The following is an 18,160-nucleotide window of genomic DNA, read 5'->3' as shown; positions in this document are numbered from 1 at the left end:
GTTACAATTTTTGTAATTGTAACACACTTAACGGATGTTGTTGTTTTTTTTTTTTAATTCTTTTTCATTCTTATTTTCTTTGCATTTCTTTTCAGAAAGTTAACAGTGGCCTATCTTCAAGTTCAATTCATTGTTTTCTCAGCTGTGCCAAGCTTACTGATAAGCCCTTTTAAAGCATTTTTTAATTTTTATTACAGTGGTTTTTATTTCTAGCATTTTCTTTTGATATTTTCCTAGAGTTTACTTTACCCTTATATTCTTGCTGCTTTCTAGTTTTCCATTAGCACCTTGAACATATTCATATTTTCCTGACTCATAATTCCAACATTTGTGTCATATCTGAGTCTGGTCTGATGCTTGCTTTGTCTTCAGACCTTGTTTTTTCTTACCAAAATTTTTGCATGCCTTGTAATTTGTTGTTGAATGCCAGACGTGATGTATCACGTGACAGAAACTGAAAAGGTATCTTTTACTCTTAAAGGTAAAAAGGCCTTTAGTGTAAGGTTTTATTTCAGTGTATCTAGGACTAGGGCTATATTGAATGTTTGCTGCAATTCTAAGTGCCAAAAGCTTCAGCTCCTTTACTGTCCTTGCTTTTGTCTTCCTTGTTGGCCTTTGGCTTCCCTAAGGCAAGAGTCCTTGGATAAAGTCTGTTTTTCAGCTCTTTGAGCTATCATGCACTGGATTGCTGTTGATGTGATGGAAGGGAATGGAGAAGCATTCTACATTATTATGATTAAGTCTCTTTTAGTGGGCTTTGCACCTGGGCTATAACCTTCAAAAGTTATAGTTCTTAGATTTTTTTTTCCCCTTGGATGTTGCAAGAAAGCCACCAGAAGGTGGAGTGAAGAAAATTCCCTTGATAAAGTCTTTGTGCTGAAGAGCACTCCTTCATTATGAGAACATTGTTGGAGTATTTCACAATGGTTACTTTCCTTCTCCCAAGTGAGAGCTAGAAGGGGATCTTTCTTGGCTCTTCAAGATAAGAACCTAGATGGTTCTTCGAAGTAAGGCCCAAGAAAAGCCCAGCCTCAGAAATCTTTCACTCTCATGCTAGTCCACATTCAGACTCTAATAATTCATCAGAATTATTATTTGTTTCCTGGAGTTTATGATCCCAGTGGCTTCTTAAGGAATGGAGATGGAGACTGTGACTCCACATTGGCCTCTTTCTCCGAATTTCAGAGTGGCAGTTTGCTGTTCAACAGTAGTTCTATGATAAGTCCAAGAAAAGTTACTGATTTTCAGTTTGTTCAGCATTTTTCTGGTTGTAAAAAATGGGAATGACAACTTCCAAGCTTTCACATGTCAGAGCTGAAATTGGATATTTGATCTCTTTTTATTTTTAAGTCACTAGTGCTAGACAATTTTGCCTGTAAAAAAGTCTCAATGCGTCTGAAATTAAATAGACTAAGTCTCTGTTGGTTTCATAAGTGAGAACATCCATAGATGGGCTTGCCTCTCCTAGGGCAACAGAGGAAATCATGTGCCAGAGGAAATTTTAGCCCTTTAGTCATTCTCAAGGCTCTGGAAACCCCCACACTTGAAAAATATAAAATTGATATCATCATCCTCCAAGTTTTTATTTTACTGCTTTTAAAAGTAGTGAAATATATGCCACAATATGTCTCATTCTAAAGGTTGAAAAATTTATGCTATGATTATAATGACATCATTCTGCCTCCCACAGAAGGCTTTTGCTTGAAGAGTTCAGCAAGAGAACAAAATTAACAGGAAACGTCACTTTCACACACACAGATGGAAAAATGTTAACATCTCCTGAATTCTATGACAATCTCCTTGATAGGAACATATATGTCTCTGTAGCGTACCAACGATGTGCAAACACATCTTATGAGCAGGTGCTAAACTGAGGTCATTGCTGGAAGGTGGAAATTTTGGCAGTACTGAGAACAAAAGATTCATCCTGGGCATAGTTTGAAGTTAAGAAATAGAAATCATATGTAAGGAATATTTCAGGCAGGATAAAACTTTTGGATACTTTAATGACAATGTATGGAGGAGGCTTCCTATTATTTCTATTCCACCTTCATCTCATAGATCAAAAAGCAATCCTACTCCTTACTTTAAAATTTTGCACATAAAATTTTTATCCTGATTATATACTACTGTGATTGTTCCAAGATGTAAAAGGATATGTGATCCTTGTTCCTTGAGGCCTGACTTCATAACAGTAAATTATGAAAACAGTACAGAAATAGATTAATTTTGCTCAATATTCCCCACGTACTCCTTAAGTGGTCTTCACTCTAAAATGTATCCATGTTGCCAGTATAGTGCAATAACCAGTGGCCAAAGGCTTACATGACCAGTTCTACATTTAGGGAAAGTATTAAAAAGGTTTTTTTATACATAGGATAGAGGAAACATTTTCTTTGCCATATATAATCCTAAGAAAGTTTTCTCTGCGAATGTTTACAGAGCTACAAAGTGAGAGTTTTTTTAAAAATTTGTAGAAATATAAGACAAATTGGATCTATAAAATGTTATAGTCAAAATAAAGCAACATTCTTGATTAGTCCATGGGAGACATCCTGAGATAATCAAACCTTAACAATCTATAAACCGAGTTATTGCTCAAAATACTGAATGTAAACCAAAATATTACCCTGATCTCTTGCCTTTTCTTCCAGTGCAGCACACATATGCACATGCACACACACACACACAAACACCTACACACAATATACTCTCTTCTGGTACTCTACCCCATTAATTCTCTCCTCTATTGCCTTTGCAAGTACTCCTTTCTTCTGTTTCCTTCCTTCAGCCTAGCAAAATCTTTTCAATTCTTTTCAACATATGGATGTGGGAAATTTGTTACTATAATATAATCACCTACTATAATATAATCACCTACATGTAAAATCCATAGAATTGTTGGCAAAAGTTTCTTCTTTTATCAGGATCCCCTTCTCCTCCAAAGAAAGATATGAAAAAAGTCCCTTTTTCTAATAGTTTCCTCTACCTTCAGGATCCTGTTATCTTCTTAAACATCATCTCAAGCTGTCAATCTATTCCCTTTGATTTTCTTTATATGAACATGTATGTGTGTGTAGTTTCAAGTCCTCTGAGTATTTTGTAGTTTTTTTGGGCTGGAGAATATAAAGGGGTGTGTAGTTATCCAGCAATATTCAATAACTCTCTCCTGATACTGCTTCATTACAATCATCAACAAAACTCAAGTGCATCTTTTCAGTCTTCCTCCTCCTCCTTTTTATGGCTTCATAATATTTGAGCCTTTATTAATACTTTTTTTCACTTTAATCGGCCTCCTATAACTAAAAATCTTTTTGTTGTCCTTCATGGAGCCTCTTCCTAAAGAACAGGAGGTTGGGCCTAAATACAGGCATTGCTGAAGGTATGTTCTTGGCTTTCATTTCCCTTAGCATATTTATTTGGTTCATGATATCTCTTCTGAATCATTTGTATGTAGATGATGTTCAAACCGGCACTGAGGAGGTAACATCAAAACAATCTCAGAGATGAGTGAGAACTTACGAGGTTAATGATGAGAGTTTGCTCAGCTCAGAAAAATGGTACTTCATAACTGAGATGAATCAGTATGGTAAATTTGGGGTCATTGTCTACAGAGTACAGGAATGTGAACTGTGCCCTCCAGTCCTTGTTAGAACATTAGGAATAAGAAGGTCCTATGGAAGATGATGCCTCAGCAATAGTAAGATTCATGATAAGTTGTATGAATTTTATTCTTAATGCATCAGTATATTTTAAAGTATGTTTTCAGGACAATTGATTGACCAAAAAATTGTATATATGTATATATCAATAATCAATCAATATATCAATAATCAAAAAAATCCAGGCCTATTAGGTTGATAACATTTGAATAGGTCTGTCTACTAGAAGGAGCTCTTTACAGCCAGTTTACCCTGTGACTCTCTTAAGAAGATTAGCTAAAGCATTTGTCATGGAACTCTTGGGCATTTTGTAGAATATCAATTGGGACCATGCTTTAGGTAATGGAGGTCATAGGAGTATTTGATTTGTATTCTTAAGGACAGCTGAATTATCAGTACAGAAGGTGACTTGAAGATATTATAAATAGGGTAAATGTTGCCACATATAGTTGTATAAGAAAGGAAACAAGAGGAAAGGAAGCAAGATGAGTACTGAGCCTCTGAGCATCTGATCCCAATACAATTGGTGAGAAAATGATGTTCTCAATAAAGCAATGGCATAGGCAATAGCATAGATGAGTGAGATTTTCTCAGGAGCTTTTAAAGAGATAGATTCAAGCTCCTTGTTCAGCTATGCTTCTCTAGGGGTGGGCTGAAGAAGATTTAGTAGACAGTAGTCACAGGGAGATAGGAGCAGGAGGGAAGGATCTGGAACAGGACCCTGATTTCTGACATGGGAGCTATCTGGAGACCTCCAGCATGATTTGGCTATTCAATGCAGAATGAGGTGGTGGCAGTAGGCATAGGACCACAGCAAGGGGAATGCTCTGAAGTGAGAAGCATGTGAAAAGACAGGAGAGGAAAACCTCCTCAGCTTTCATGAAACTACACAAGCTCTCAAAGCAATTTTTTTTCATATCATGTGACTATGCACAGTGAAGAAGTAGCTCATGATTTACTCTCTCATGGATTATTCTTAATTTATTCCAAAAACATTCTTCTGTATAAATTTGGTTTATATATTTAGTTGCCACTGAAGCACAGACAGAACTCAGGTCTTGTTCTAAAATAAAAACTCACCATTACTTCCTAGGTTAATCTCTTAGAGCAATCTCATTTCTGTCAAACAAACAAATCATTCTCCCATAAGAGGCTTGAAATCATTTTTTCTCTATTTCTCCCCTCATATTGCAGTGCTACCATTTCACCTTTTTAATATTTCTCTTATGCAGGAGCCCCAAAACAATCCTGAAAGACACAAAAGTAGGAGTGAACAAATAAAAAGACATATCACAGTTTTAGGAAGACTTAACAGCATAACTATGTCAACACAATAAAAATATCATTAGTTATTTTTACCTAAAGTTAAACAGAATTAAGTTGGAAAAAATAGTAGTAATAACCTTGAAATAAAGATAACTCTGAAAAAGAGAAGAATAAGAATCTATCCTAGAAGTAACTGGCACACATTGCAAAAGCTTCTGTAATTAAGCAGTATTGAATCCATGCATGAAAAGACAAGTAACATAACACAAAACAAAGAAATGTTTACAATGACTTTAAAACATAATAATTTAACTCAATATTCTTAGCTGGATATATTCTGAGGTCCAAAAAAAAGAAACTTGCAAAAATAACTAAAAATACAGTTTGAGGGTTTGTCTGGTATTGTACTGGTATTGTACAGTACAGTATTATACTGTATTGCTACCATGAGACTACTGTCTTTGTAGTGAGAAAAAAAAACAAATAAAGATTTATATGACTATCATTAAAAACAAGAATTGCTGGAATAAGAGAAACAGGGAAGATGAGTAAGTTTAGGTAGAAAAAATATACTCCTGAATTTGAATTAGAACTCATAATAAATATAATTGAACCCACAATAATTTTTATCTTTAAAAAGTACACATTTCTTGGCATTGTAATATTTGGGAAAACAATGACTAACTCTATAGCAATGAGCTAATCAAGAATTCATTTGTAGTCTTTAAATAACCACTTCACAATACAAATAATGAAGTATCCTTGGATAATTGCTGATGCCAAGTGCTGGGTAGAAAATTTAAAAGATGATCCTGGAACATCTTGTCATATAAGAAAGTTAGAAGGTTCTCAAAGGTTACTAGCATGTGTCAATAAGTTTCAGAAATCAATTTAAATAGGTTTTCTGTTAGGCAAAGATAGGATAGTGTGAACATCAGTAAGGATAATTGCAATAGATTGAAATACATTTAACATATCAATGCATGAGTTCATAATAATGCTTTACTTTTAAAAGAAAGAAAATCATTGGGAACTTTGGAGAAGAATAGAGAACCAAAGCATTTTTTTGAGAACTGGTACATAAAGGGCAATAGATATTTATTCTGCATTTCCTAAACAAATTATAGGTCAAGGGAATCATATTATTTATGGGAAGTTTCTATTTATAGTAGTATTTCATTTTAATTTATTAATTGAATGAATTAAAATAATTTTTTTTGTCTTTTTACCATTTCTAGGGCTGCTCCTGTGGCATATGGAGATTCCCAGGCTAGGGGTCTAATCAGAGCTGTAGCCACCGCCTACACCAGAGCCATAGCAATGCAGAATCCAAGCCACGTCTGCAACCTATACCACAGCTCACAGCAATGCCAGATCCTTAACCCACTGAGCAAGGCCAGGGAATGAGCCCGCAACCTCATGGTTCATAGTCAGATTCGTTAACCACTGAGCCACGATGGGAACTCCTAAAATCATTTTTAATAATTGATGTAAAACACAAAAAAAGAGACTAATACTATGTTCCCTCTGATTCTACACAGCACAAACTATAAACAATTCTTGCCAAAAAATCAAACCTTTTCTCCACACCTCCTCCAACATTTGGTAACTGGGTCACCATGCTATACAGTAGAAAAAAAAAAAATAATGTATTGGGGAAATAAAAAATCAAACCTAAATCTGATTAAGTTTTAACAGACTCACAGATATAGAGAACAGATTTGCAGTTGCCAAGGGGGAGGGAAGAAGAAGTGGTATGGATGGGGAGTTGGGGGTTTGTAGATGCAAACTATCACATTTAGCATGGATAAGCAATGAGGTCATACCATATAGCACAGGGAACTATATCCAGTCTCTTGTCCACTTGTCCTTAAAAGAGATACGGGAACTCCACCTCCACCTTTGCTCTTGCCATGCTCCTGACTGAGGAGTTGCCCTTCCTCTATATTTAACTTATGTATTCCTCAAATGTCTACTTAAGTCCGATCTCCATGTAGCTCCTGTCAAAGATTTTCAATTATAGTCAAATCTCTTTTATTGTAAGTTCAGTAGCAATTACTTTCCTATAACTCACTTTATCCCATGCTACTCTACATAGCTAGTGTATTTTAATGCATTTATTCTACTTCTCTGATATCCGGGACCTAGTCAGATTTCTATGTACTCAAACACACACTGCAGAGCCGTATACAGAGTAATTGCTCAAAAAATGTCAATGCTGTTGCTGTGGATGCCATTATCATTGGCTGCAGGCATGATGGTGCTGATGATGGTGATGATGGCAATAATGATAAAGGAAGTTAACTTGACAATACTCATCAGAATCCCCAAATCTCTTCCTTGAGATGATGTTGAATCCTCAAACTTCTTCCTTGAGATGATGTTAGACTTCAAGACTTCCATATATATATCTTTGCTTCAGTTAAAATAGTCTAATTTTAAATATCTTTGGAATCTTTCCTGTTCCATTTCCATTAAACTTCCTCACTTTAGAGCTTCGTGCTTTCTTGGATTGTTGCATTTTCTCTTCTAAACAACCACCTGGTCTCCCTCCAGGCATGTTCCCTTCCAGTTCATTCTTTACTCAGTCTTATTGAAGCACAAGGAAGATTTATTATACTTAAAATTATTCTATGTTTATTTTAGCTATAGAGGCTAACTGTCTTAACATGGTATACAAGACCCATTATAATACTGACTTCCATAACTTGAAATGCCTGCTATATGCTAGGGGCTCTCCGTAGAGTGACAAATTACAACCTGCCCCATGAGTTTCTGTCTATTGAGGGAGAAGGGGAAAAATAAACATGCATAAACATGTGATAAAGAACAACAAAAGTTATGACAGAAAAAAATGCCATGAGAAAGAAATTCAGGGAGACATAATTTAGATTGATCAGAAAAGGCTGGTATAACACTTATTCTGTTTTCTTCATGTGGAAAAAAAGTTACCTGAGATAAAGATTGAAAAGCCTCTGAGGCTAGAAAGAGCAGTAAAGTTACAATATATACCATCTGTCTGTGTTCATTATCTGCTTGATATAATATTACCTTTTAGAAAAATTGATGGTGGGAATGTTCTTTCTATAAATTATGATAACCCTTTATTTTACACACTGTAAATATTTTTCTGTTTTGCTATGTGTCTTTGATGTTTATAAACATTATTTTCCATCAGAAGATTAAAATTTCAGCAATCTTTCACATATCTATGGCTTTGTATTTCCTGCTTTCCATACAAGACTACTATAGTATTCGGGTATATTTTCTATTTTATAGGTCTTTTAACATTTAACTATTTAATCTATCTGATTTTATTTTTCATATAATATATGATGGGGAACTAACTTATTTTTTAAGGTTAGCCACTTACTGAATTATAACAACTAGCACTTATTGTGGTTTACTCTGAATCAGACACTCTTCAAATGCTTCACATTGATTACCTCTGTTAATTCTCATAACCCAAGAAGGTAGGTGTTAAGGAAGCTGAAGAACAGCTAATTGGTTTGCTCAGGGTAATAGAGCTATTAAACATAGCTCAAATTAAAATCAAGAGGTATGACCCAAGAATCCACTCTCTTCACAAGTATCTTACTAATTCCCCAAATTCTTCTCTAGTCCCTAGATTTGAAAGGTTTCCTTTTACATATGATAAAATTTTGTTAAGTGTTGCTACTTATGCTATTTCTTGACTTTATATATGTATTTATGTAATATATATGTATTTTCATATATAGGTTTATTGTGTGATAGTTTTAAGGTGAATAAAGGACTGGTGATTAGTTCTTTTTGTTCCACGCATCTATGCTTTTAACGATTGATTGATTTAACCAAATTATTTTGCATATTAAAATATGTTCACTACTTTTACTTTCAAAATTATGTCTCCTCAGTTTCTCTACCATTTCTTTTATATTTTCTCATCTTTTACAGTGCCCAACTTGATTCTGGAATTTGAGCTAATAAGATTAAACCACCTACATGGGTCTTGACTATTTTTATAGTAAGAAGAGACTAGTTTCTAATGGCTATCTGCTGTCCTGATGTATTATAGTTTTATGACATTAAATACACTACAAATTAGAAAAACATTCTTCTTGTCTCAGTCCTCACTATAAAAATGTAAATGTTATTTGTGTTACACATAAAGCTTAGCTGTATTTTGGAAGAATGCAGTATCTATTATGCATTATGATCTCTTGAGATACTCTTTCAGAGGAATACCATCTCAATGTTTCTCTATAGGATTATTGAATTTCCATAGGCTCCACATTTCCTTTCTTAAGCAGAGCTGCTGTATTAATCAGAACTTCTACCTGCTCTATTAGAGACTCCCTTCAAATGACTTCTCTCAACTTAATATACTTATATTAGATGAAGCTATCAGTGAGTTATTGGGACAGAATCCCTGCTCATTGCAAACTAACACTGAATTGGCCTGTACATTGCAAACTAACACTGAATTGGCCACTTAAGAAAACTGCATTAACTCTTTCAAGCCACCAGGGTGCCATTTAGGGCCCTCATGTAACATTTTCCTTAAACTAGGTCATCATGATGTCATTTAATCATTTTAGAGCACTGAAATAGATATTTATAAGATGGCCCCTAGTAGTCTGAAAGGATGAGTGTAGGTCTCTAAAGCCTATGACCTGCTTTAAAGCCAAGTGGAATGAACTTCTCAGAGGACCAGTGATTTTCCAGTCCTAGCTACAATTCTCAGAAAATTTACAGCATTTAAAGATGGAAAGGAAACCAGTTGAAATTCCACCACCTACTTCGATTAAAAATATTCATTGAAAGATTCTTTTCTCTTCATTTTGTTCCTATTTTCAGTGCACAGCTCCAGCCTAGTTCAGGGCTTACTAGCTTGTTGTCTCTTCTAACCGGATGATACTCACTTAAGACAAACTGTCATCTATGGTAGAATTATAGAGCTGGAAATTACCTTTAGAAACTATATGGTAAAAATGGAGTTCTCCTGGTAGAGTCCTTGTTAAATTACATTAATAAGAACTTATCCTGCTTTTAAAGTTCTCTATATTTTCTTTTACTAATAGGATATTATTATATTGAGATAAATTTTTCTGATACCTTACTAAACATGTTAGGATTTGAGGAAAATAATCATCATCATAGCTGTTCTCTGTAGAAATTTCTCTACTAAGTAAAAATCTTTTGACCTAATTGTGTGATATCTGTGGAATTGTCAGAATATAATATTTTTATAGCCCTTAGCACAACCTACAGGAGATGTGTGGGAAACTGTTTATATTGTCACTTTTTGTGACACTCTAATGAGGTGAATGTTCTAGAAACTGGGGAAAAATACATGAAAGAAAATGTTTCACTGCATGAGAATAAAATTAGCCTTTAAAAAATTCTCCAAATTTCAATTTCCAAATCTATTAATTACCTATTTTTATTAACTGGTTCAAATTCCCAGATAAGCATTTATTTATCAATTCTGTGCAGAAGTTTATATTATAATGCAAGGAATGATATTATACCTTGTGATGTCGTATTGCTGTATTTAACACATACTTCAAATCGTAGTCATTCTCACATCACTGTTCAGAATTTCCATGAATCAAAAGCAAGATAACGGAACTGGAAGAAAAACAGTATTTTAGATTAGGAAAATCAAGGTTTTCCAATTTTTATATGGAAAGAAAAATTTAGGTTTAATTTGATTTAGGTTCATAATTTTCCAGAACATTTTCTCATTAGACTTCTATCTATAAAAACACAGTACTTACTGTTACATTTCCCATCTTCATCTGCAAGTAGGAGAGTGTCCTTTAGGCTTAAAGCTCCATTCAAAATGCCATGCTAACTATAAAAGCGGGTTTGTTTGCACTTACATACTTAGCTCCTTATTCTGGCCATTGTGTGTTTTACACATCGCATAACCGAGATCTATATTCTGAGTGCTCAAGGCAGTCTTATGTGGGTTTGTCTCTGAGCCAGATTTATCTTCGTATTTCCCATTATAGCCTGAAAGAACCGTATTAAGGAAGCCTTTCTTTTCAGTTCCCACTTGTGATTGCTAACATATCAAATTTATTCCTTCGTAATCCAGATCATTTTCCAGCAGCTTTGAGGATTGCATGTAGTAGTTTGTCAGAGAGCTCATAGTAACCCTACACTGACAGACCAAAAAGCCCTTCGACTGTCACTTTATGTCATTAACAATTTTCTAAAGCCATTACAGATGGGATGGACTGATTAGAACTGAGGAGGGAGGATCTTTTTCCCAGCCAGAAATATCCCTTGAGACTTTCACGCCGTGTGAAGTTTCTAGTGATTAATGGGAGAAAAATAAGGCCGCCTGTCCCACAGTTGCCATTGACTTTATTTGGGAAAGAGCTTATTTATACTTGGTGAGCTCTCTGGATAACTAAACATTAACTGGCTAACTTAAAATACAGATAGAGCAATAGATTTTGAATGATATAATACATGTCAGGTTTAGGTCCTGAGGTTGGATTTTTCTCTCCTTGTTTGAGTATAGCTATTATAATTTAATGTCAGCGCTGTTCCAAGATGAAAGTGTTTATCTTCCCCTGGCCTTTTTTCCCTCCTCTTCTGCTGTTTTATTTCTGTAAATGAAAGCTACAGCTGGAATATTGTTTTACTGCAAATCTCACACCAGCACTGTCAGTTGTGATGTGACACCAGAGATTCTTATCTGTAGGTTGGGTTGGAATTATTAAACATTCTCACATTGTGCAAAGTGTTGGGGATGAACAGCAGTGCAGTGAGGTGCATCCAACACTTCTGTCTTTCCCACCTGATCCTTGAAATATGACTCCTTTAAAGGGCTAATGTTCACTTTCTATAGCTTTCTATAGAGAAGTGACAGTACTCAAGAAGTAACATGAACTGAAAATTATAGCAACTTCCCATCCCTCTGTCTTAATGCATGCTTTCAAAAGCAATCTTAATGGTAGACCTCATTTAAAAAGAAAACATTTGGCCATTTGTGATTAAGGACAAAGAGATTTTTATGAAGAAAAATTGCTTGCAGCCTAAATATTGGAAAATATTTACATTTACTTTTTCACTTCCCTTTCCAACTAACCTTTCCTATGGCTATGCTAACAAAGCAAAGCATTTTTTTCAAATTAAAGTGAGAACTGAGCCCCATGCTTTCCTTTTGTGAAAGTTATTATTAAAACTGTAAAGACACAAGCACTCTTACATTACTGAAGGTACACATCATAATTATATATTATTTGCCGTCTTACTAATGTTTAACAAGATATGGAATTTTCATCTTCAAAGCAGTTCATAAATGTTAATCGCTATGACACTAGTGAAAGATGGGAAAGAAATAGTGGTTTACAGTTTAAAGATAAGGAGACAGAAGTGAGACGAAGTGATTTGTCCAGAGGCACTCACTTGGCTCTGACAGTCAAGGGTTCCTGGACTCCAGCTTGGAGAGAACATTAAATCCATTTCCCAGGGCCTCAACTTCAAATACACATTAAGGCTCCTGGGTCACTGAAACACTGTGTTTCAAAGTTACACTTGTACTCTGTAGAGATCTACTTCCAGAAGTTGTAGAGTGTGACTCAGAGCTGTGGGATTATATTGAGACCACACAAATTTCCCTAGAAAACCCACAATAGGTGTCCTGTGTTCTCTGTTTGAAATAGGAATGTATAGCTAAAGCGCTATACGGAATAGGACACTGGTTACAATTCCCCAAAAGCAACTGAATTAGTGTGGCTGCAAGTGATTAAAACTAAAGCTTAATAATAATAAATAATAAAATTTTAGTGGAAGTATATCCCAAACATTGAAATATCTTCATTTCTGTGATATTCAAGTGTAAGTGGGCATCTGGTATTTTCACTTGCTAAATCTGGCAACCCTAATCAAAACTCAATCTAAACAAGCTTAGACATATATGGATATATTTTTGAGAATTTATTGACTTGGAAAATCTAAGAAAGGTTTAAATATATAAAGGGCAAAAAAGTCAAAGATGCAGCTAGTCTAAGGATCAGCTAGAAATGACAACATGAACATCTTTAGTGTTCTCTCCTAACTGTGCATCATGTGTTCACTTCAGAGACACTGCAGACTTACTTTAGTGGGAAAAATGCTTGTATTTACTGGGTTTTATGTTTGGAAAATATGTCAGTGGATAGAGTGATCTAATGTTCTTCCTGCATCTGGATTAAGAAATATGAGAGAAAAGCTGTTAGGATTCTAGACCGGGCCAGGTACCAACCTCTGGAGTAGTCAACTATGATCACTGCATAGGTCATTGAATATAAAAATATAGCACCTTCTACAGAAACTATATGAATAGAGTAAGACTAAGAAGCAGAGAAAAGGAATGATTGCTAAAAGAAAGAGCATGCTGCTCCCACACATAATGGGGTTTTTTTGGCAGGCAAATAGTAGGCAACAAACATAAATACATATTCCATGTCAAATAAGTTCATACAAAATGGGGCTTTTATTGAAGGATCCTATGTTGTCTTTAAAGAACACACGGGAAAGAAGACAACTAGGCGTTATATAAGATCTGGACAATCAATAGGAAGACCCTTAGGACACACTCTCTCCACCTCCTGTTTGTCTCTCTCTTTTTTTTTTTTCCTATTGTTTAATCTATGCAGACTAGTTATCTGAGCACCTCTGGTTCAAGTAGTCACAGATACATAGCAAAACATGGTACATAGATGCTGGAGGCATACCTCATAGACAGCATGGCTAGCAATAGTGGTCATTTGAGAAGGTTAAAGGAATAGAGTATAATTTTCTGAAAAAAAGGTATCAATTATATCCTGATATTTTAAAAAGTATTACCCCTTATTTCTAGGCCCCAGGGAAAAGTATATATATATATTTCTATCTCCTGTCATTTCCTTTCCTAAATTAACAGTACCCTTGAGATACTTATTCTTAGGGAAAACATGTAACTTAGTCCTCTTGATCCACAGCCCTACAATGATTCATAGATCACTATAGAGTACAATCTGAGTGGTCATATTCTATGAATTCCAAAAGCAGGTGTTCCACACACTTAGCAATGAAATAGCAATTTCTTTCAAGCTGAGTGCCTAAAGGTGTTACCCTAAAAAGAACAGTCTAAGATGCATTTGTCATATACACCTAGAGAATATGATGAATTTGTAGCATGAACAGCTTAATACTTAATATTGACAAATTTTCCTTTTTTTTTTTTTTTTGTCTTTTTAGTGCCACACCTGCAGCATATGGAGATTCCCAGGCTAGGGGTCTAATTGGAGCTGTTGATGCCAGCCTACACCAGAGCCACAGCAACGCCAGATCCGAGTCATGTCTGCAACCTCACCACAGCCCACAGCAATGCCAGATCCTCAACCCACTGAGCAAGGCCAGGGATCAAACCCGAAACCTCATGGTTCCTGGTCAGATTTGTTTCCAGTGCACCACAGTGGGAACTCCTGACAAACTTTCTTAAACAGACTTAATACTGACAAACATTCAGTTTGAAACTTGAAGAGGTAATCATGGTAGTTACCAGGAAATGAAAAGCTTTAAAGCTTTTCATTTTCTTGGCATGACCTCTACAGTAGCATCTGTCTTGTCTTTTTATAAAAAATTATTGAGTAATACTAGGAATTGCTAGACCAGATGAACTTCCTATGACCTATTTAGTAGACCCAAACAATTAGCAAATGGTTATTCAATCACTCCTAAGAGAGGATTTATGCTAGACAAGTCAAATATCATGGCCTTTTGATTTATATAACCTTCTATATACACTTTTTCTTACAATGCCTGGCAGAGTAAGTGAGAGGAGGTATTGTCTAAAGTATGGCTTTGCATCAGATAAAGAGATAATGTGCTGTTAGTTTACACTGTTCCCAACTGCATTCACTACACAGTCTTCATGTTTGGACTGAGGGGTTGACCCTGCAGCCTCCATCTCCCTGATTGTTGGGAATAGTCTATACCAATGGCAGCTAAATCTTAGAAGTGGGTATGTTCATCCAGAAATGTATATAGAATGAAAAGAATGGAAAACAGTATCATGAGGTATAATTCTGTGTATAATGAGTATGTAATTAGGAAGAGGAGCCCATAAAGGAGACCAAGGTTTACCCTTTGAGTGGCAAAAACCTACGAGCAAATGGATTGCCTGAGTCCCAAAATTGACAGAAAGAGGAATATCAAGGCGGGATGGACCAATAGTACCAAATAGTACAAAAAGGATACTGGAAACCATCTACCAAAATGGTTAGATTAGAAGTCAACAGTCAGATTGGCCATCATTAATAAGACCACAAATAACAAACACTGGAGGGGGTGTGGAGAAAAGGGAACCCTCCTGCACTGTTGGTGGGAATGTAAGCTGGTACAACTACTATGGAGAACAATATGGAAGAACCTTAGAAAATTATACATAGAACTACCACAGGACCCAGCAATCCCACTCTTGGGCATATATCCGGACAAAACTCTACTTAAAAAGACACATTCACCCGCATGTTCACTGCAGCACTATTCACAATAGCCAAGACATGGAAACAACCCACATGTCCATAGACAGATGATTGGATTAGGAAGATGTGGTATATATACACAATGGAATACTACTCAGCCATAAAAATGAATACAATAATGCCATTTTGGATGGCAACATGGATGGAACTAGAGACTCTCATACTGAGTGAAATGAGTCAGAAAGAGAAAGATAAATATCATATGATATCTCTTATATCTGGAATCTAATATATGGCACAAATGAACCTTTCCACAGAAAAGAAAATAATGGACTTGGAGAATAGACTTGTAGTTGCCAAGGGGGAGGGAGTAGGATGGGTAGGGTTCTTGGGGTTAATAGCTGCAGAGTATTGCCTTTCGAATGGATTAACAATGAGATCCTGTTGTGTAGCACTGGGAACTATGTCTGGTCACTTATGATGGAGCATGATAATGTGAGAAAAAAGAATCTATACATGTATGTATAACTGGGCACCATGCTGTACAGTAGAAAATTGACAGAACACTGTAAACCAGCTATAATGGAAAAAAATTAAAATCATTATATATTTATATAAAAAGAAGTCAAAAGTGGGGGTTCCCATTGTGGCTTGGCAGTAACAAAACCGACTATTATCTATGAGGATGCAGGTTCAATCCCTGGCCCTGCTTAGTGGGTTAAGGATCTGGCTGTGGTGGAGGTAGCAGATGCAGCTTGGATCCCACATGGCTGTGGCATGGGCCAGCAGCTGTAGCTCTGATTTGACCCCTAGCCTGGGAACTGCAGGTGCAGCCCTAAAAAGAAAAAAAAAAAAAAGTCAACAGTGACATTACTGATAGCAGTTTCAGTGGAATTTGGAGAAAGAAATCAATCAGAACATAATAAGTTAAAGATACAGAAAGTAAAAAGTTTAGAATATGAGTATCAACTACCCTTTTGAAAAGCTTAGCCCTGGCCAAGCTAAGTATAAACAGTAATTTTGCATATTTTAATGTAAACTTAAAATCTCCAAACTTAAGAATAATTTGAAAGACACAACATTGTAAACCAACTATACTTCAATAAAATTTAAAAAACAAGAATAATTTGATTACAAAGCCAAAAAAATGATTAAGATTTCATACCATATGTCCCAGGAACTCAAAAAAGCAATTGATACTCCTCAGTTTTTCTTTTGGTAACAATACTACTTCATTCATAGTAATTTCCAAAACACTCATGTGGAGGTCAATCCAACAAGGGAAATAAAAGAGAAATTACATATAATATATGAACTTTTTTTTTCCTTTTCTGTAAGCCATTCACTGAGATTTTTAAAAACTTCCCCATATCCCCAAAGTAGAAGACACAGTATGTCAGTAGTTTTTTAGGTACTGTGGATTACAATAAAACAATGTATCAATAACAGTTTCTGTCATTGCTTTCTAACTAAAGATATTGTTGTACAGTACTAAAATGACAGAAAATCATGGGTAGAAGTTTACATTATTCTTTGTTTTAGAACTTTAATCCTTCCCCTCTTAGTCTGTTTTACATGTCTCTGAGGTAGTTATCCTTTCTCTAAATGCATCTCCTCTGGGGTCCTGTCTAAAGTGCTGTCAAAGAAAGATCTACTAAACCCATTTACACTTAAAAATGATGGCAAAAGCAGCCTAACATGTCAACTCTCCCGAGCTGGTTGCATATCTGAGACGTAAGTCCAGGAATGGATTTCAAATTAAAGAATTTTAGTTGTGGAAGAGGATGAAGCATTAGAGCTAGGCATGGTCCTATCAGAATATCACCAATAGGACTTCCCCTAAATACATTACATAATGTTTTCAGTTAAAAGAACAGACACTCTCAGGAAACAGATTCTTACGATCTGAGGGACAAGTCTGTTTTTCATTGATATTTCAGAAATATCTCCCAAATAGGTAATCACTAGATTTTCATGTAGATGACTACACAGTTTCAAAGGATTTCAAAGGAATTGGTGGAGCAGGCTGACCTTTCGACATTGTCACCATTCTATGGCTGTTCCTATAAAAACGTGACAAAATTTCAAAGAAAATGGTGGAAACAAAATGAAAGGTTCTTCAGTATTGATCAGGCTGTAACATCAAATTAACATTTTCAAGGCTACTGCTTCAACTAGATGAATGGCAGGGCTGGCCTGGCAGCCACAAGACAGCTCATGAACATGATTACAACGAAGTAATTTGCTTTTGTCAGATACAGACTTTCAGTAATGGTGTTCTCTTGGCTTAATAAAGTTAAGCACCACTTATAATGGGTACTTCACTTTGCTTCTCTCTATCATAGAGCGTGTTGGTTGTTCTGTTCTTAGAGCAGACATCTACGTAGGTGTTCATTTGTACTCCCCCACTGTGTAGGTACTCAAATTCTCAAGCTTCTAGCTATAAAATAGTTACACAAAATGCAGCATGAATTTTTATAAGCTGGTATTCATCATCATTACTCAATGTACCAAAGATTTCTACTTTCCAACATCATTTATTTTGACTTACGTTTGTATGCACTGACAAAGCCCTCTGTGTTTCAATAAAAGTGTTAGAAATATAAATCACTGAAAAATTCAAACTATATAAATTAAAAACAACTAGCCTCAGTCTTGAAAAACCAGATAAAGAATGTATGAAATGCATAGACCATAGGGAAAAAAAAAACTTTTTTTGTCTTTTTCAGCTGCCCCTGTGGCATGTTGAAGTTCCCGGGTCATGGATCAAATCCCAGCCAG

General features: G+C 35.5%; 1 long non-coding RNA gene across 15 annotated transcripts in view; it reads right to left on the bottom strand.

Annotated features, from left to right (window-relative positions):
- Positions 1-18,160, bottom strand: part of LOC106507717 (uncharacterized) — a 171,135-nt gene that overhangs the window by 40,394 nt on the left and 112,581 nt on the right. For 4 of the 15 annotated variants that reach the window (XR_014810730.1, XR_014810731.1, XR_014810727.1 and 1 more), the window contains 3 exons: positions 10,442-10,541; positions 6,755-6,928; positions 216-4,910 (listed from right to left, as the gene is read on the bottom strand). This is a non-coding gene — a long non-coding RNA (uncharacterized LOC106507717). Of the gene's footprint in view, positions 1-215; positions 4,911-6,754; positions 6,929-10,441; positions 10,542-18,160 lie in introns of those variants that run through there. The other 11 variants (XR_002345872.2, XR_014810738.1, XR_014810728.1 and 8 more) reach the window with 5 other exon arrangements.

The sequence above is a fragment of the Sus scrofa genome, chromosome 7 (assembly GCF_054392235.1).
Source record: "Sus scrofa isolate SSC_HxYL_T2T_F1_AM1 chromosome 7, Sscrofa_HxYL_maternal_Yorkshire_Landrace_v2.0, whole genome shotgun sequence".
Taxonomy (NCBI): Eukaryota; Metazoa; Chordata; class Mammalia; order Artiodactyla; family Suidae; genus Sus; species Sus scrofa.
Note: the sequence above shows the minus strand (reverse complement) of the source record. Positions and strands in the feature narration are given on the sequence as shown.